Genomic DNA, 3334 nt, shown 5'->3' with positions numbered 1-3334 from the left:
AGCGGGGTTATTGGAGCGCCGCCTCTTTTTTTGTCGGAGCGTTTGGTGGGGTTTCTCGCATTGGCTCTTCCGAGGCCCGGTTGCCACCCTGGCGCGCACGAAGTCGGAAGTAGGGTTAATTGCCCAGGTGCGCACCTTTGCCAGGGTGGGCACCTTACCTGGGCTGCGCACCAGGGCGGGCTCAAGATGGCACGCGCGTTCCGTTTTTTTCACTATCTTTCAAAACGGAAATTTTAAAATCTCCTTTTTTTTTTGCCTTTTCTGGAAATTAGTGAAGGCAGCGCATCAAAGGTGCGCACCTCGCTGCCCACCTTGGTGTGCTCTGAGGTGCGCACCCGGGAGCGCTACGAAGTGTGCTCCAAGGTGCGGCGTGCACGTTGTCGGAGCCCGGTTTGCCCCGGGTGCGCACCTCGCCTGCACCTTGGCCGGGGTGGGCACCTTGGCTGGGTTTGCCCAGGGTGCGCTCCGAAGCGGGGTTACTGGAGCGCCCCCTCTTTTTTTGTCAGAGCGTTTGGTGGGGTTTCTCGCATTGGCTCTTCCCAGGCCCGGTTGTTGGGTGCGCTCCCACCCTGGCGCGCGCGAAGTTGGAAGTTGGGTTAATTGCCCGGGCGCGCACCTTCGCCAGGGTGGGCACCTTGGTGCGCACACCTTGGCTGGGCTGCGCACCAGGGCGGGCTCAAGATGGCACCAGCATTCCCTTTTTCTCACTATCTTTCAAAATGGAAATTTTAAAATCTCATTTTTTTTTTGCCTTTTATGGAAATTAGTGAAGGCATCGCATCAAAGGTGCGCACCTCGCTGCCCACCTTGGTGTGCTCCGAGGTGCCCACCACGGTGCGCAACGCCGGTGCGAACCCGGGAGCGCCCCGATGTGTGCTCCAAGGTGCGGCGTGCACGAAGTCGGACCCCGGTTTGCCCCGGGTGCGCACCTCGCGTGCACCTTGGTGCGCACACCTTGGCTGGGTTGCGCGGCCTGGTGGGCACCATGGTGCGCACCAAGGAGCGCTCCGAAGTGTGCTCCAAGGTGCGGCGTGCACGAAGTCGGAGCCCGGTTTGCCCCGGGTACGCACCTCGCGTGCACCTTCGCCGGGGTGGGCACCTCGGCTGGGTTGCGCGCCCTGGTGCGCACCAAGGAGCGCTCCGAAGTGTGCTCCAAGGTGCGGCGTGCACGAAGTCGGAGCCCGGTTTGCCCCGGGTGCGCACCTTCGCCGCGGTGCGCACCATGGCGTGCACGAAGTCGGAGCCCGGTTTGCCCCGGGTGCGCACCTCGCGTGCACCTTCGGCGGGGTTGCGCGCCCTGGTGGGCACCATGGTGCGCACCAAGGAGCGCTCCGAAGTGTGCTCCAAGGTGCGGCGTGCACGAAGTCGGAGCCCGGTTTGCCCCGGGTGCGCACCTCGCGTGCACCTTCGGCGGGGTTGCGCGCCCTGGTGGGCACCATGGTGCGCACCAAGGAGCGCTCCGAAGTGTGCTCCAAGGTGCGGCGTGCACGAAGTCGGAGCCCGGTTTGCCCCGGGTGCGCACCTCGCGTGCACCTTCGCCGCGGTGGGCACCATGGCGTGCACGAAGTCGGAGCCCGGTTTGCCCCGGGTGCGCACCTCGCGTGCACCTTCGCCGGGGTGGGCACCTCGGCTGGGTTGCGCGCCCTGGTGCGCACCAAGGAGCGCTCCGAAGTGTGCTCCAAGGTGCGGCGTGCACGAAGTCGGAGCCCGGTTTGCCCCGGGTGCGCACCTCGCGTGCACCTTCGCCAGGGTGGGCACCTCGGTGCGCACACCTTCTCAATGTTTTCTTGCCTTTTCTGGAAATTGGTGAAGGCAGCGCATCAAAGGTGCGCACCTCGGTGTGCTCCGAGGTGCGAACCCGAGAGCGCTCCGAGGTGCCCACGAAGTCGAAAGTCGGGTTAATTGCATTGTTTTCCCCGGGTGCGCTCCGAGGTGCGCAACATCGGCGCGCACCAAGGAGGGCTCCGAAGTGTGCTCCAAGGTGCGCACGATGGCGTGCACCTCTGGTGCGCACGATTCGGAGCTCGGTTTGACCGGGGTGCGCACACCTTGGCTGGGTTGCGCACCTTTTGTGCGCTCCAAGGTGCGCACGAAGTCGGAGCTCGGTTTGCCCCGGGTGCGCACCTTCGCCAGGGTGCGCACCTTGATGCGCACGCCTTGGCTGGGCTGCGCACCTTGGTGGGCGCCATGGTGCGCACCTTTCGTGCGCTCCAAGGTGCGCACGAAGTCGGAGCTCGGTTTGCCCCGGGTGCGCACCTTGGTGGGCGCCATGGTGCACTCCGAGGTGCCCAAGATTGGTGCGCACCAAGGAGCGCTCCGAAGTGCGCTCCAAGGTGCGCGCGAAGTCGAAAGTTGGGTTAATTGTCCGGTTTGCCTCGGGTGCGCACCTTGCGTGCACCTTCGCCAGGGTGGGCGCCTTGGTGCGCACACCTTGGCTGGGCTGCGCACACCTTGGCACCCGCGTTTCCTTCATTTTAAATTTTTTTTTTTTACAATCTCTCAAGTGGGAAATTCTATAATCTCAACTTTTTTTGCCTTTTCAGGAAACTTTTGAATGGAGCGCATCATTGGTGCGCTCCGAAGTGTGCTCCAAAGCTCTCTCCAGCTGCGTGCACCTGCCCCGGCCGCGCACCCGGCCCCGCCCAGCTTCGCTCACCTGTCCCGGGCGTCTGGTGCGGAACCTTAGAGTAAGAAACATCACCGTGCACCTTGGCCAACGTGCGCGACTCGACCGAGCGCGCACTGGCCGAGGTGCACACCGATTTCACCTGGGTGCGCGCGCAGCACCTCGGGCGCACCGGGGTGCGCGCACAACGCCCGGGTTGCACCGTGGCCTGTGTGCTCGGGGCGCCTCGGGTGCGCGCTCGGTGTCGCCCCCGCGCGCGCGGTAGTGCGGGCAGCGCACCCCGGCCCGGCCCGGCCCCGACGAGAACGCAAACGGGCAAAAGGTTTATTCAAATAGCATTGCGACGCCCGGCGAAAAACTAAAAAAGGGTGCAACACCGGGACTTCCCGGGAGGTCACCCATCCCAGTACTACTCCGGCCCAAGCGCGCTTAACTGCGGAGTTCTGATGGGATCTGGTGCACTAATGCTGGTATGATCGCACCCGTTATGAGCTTGTCGCAGTGTGTACTTAGCAAACCGCGACCCACGTGCGAATCCACCCCGGCCACCCACCCCCGTCGAGGTGCACACCCTCCCTCGCGAAGTGCGCCCCGTTCGCCAAGTGTGAGCCCTGCCCGGGTGCGCGCACCTTGCTAGGGCGTCGGGTGTGCACCCGGCCCGGCCTACGTGCGTGCACCTGGAGGGGGCGTCGTGTGCGTGCAATGTCC

General features: G+C 64.4%; 1 non-coding gene across 1 annotated transcript; it reads right to left on the bottom strand.

The window, feature by feature from the left end:
• Window positions 1-2991: 2991 nt before the first annotated feature.
• LOC131866775 (5S ribosomal RNA) lies at window positions 2992-3110 on the bottom strand. The gene has a single exon (XR_009365375.1). It is a non-coding gene; the product is annotated as a 5S ribosomal RNA (ribosomal RNA).
• Window positions 3111-3334: the final 224 nt, after the last annotated feature.

Source organism: Cryptomeria japonica, unplaced genomic scaffold (assembly GCF_030272615.1).
Source record: "Cryptomeria japonica unplaced genomic scaffold, Sugi_1.0 HiC_scaffold_154, whole genome shotgun sequence".
NCBI lineage: Eukaryota > Viridiplantae > Streptophyta > Pinopsida > Cupressales > Cupressaceae > Cryptomeria > Cryptomeria japonica.
The sequence above is the reverse complement of the archived record's forward strand: the minus strand, read 5'-3'. Positions and strand labels throughout refer to the sequence as shown.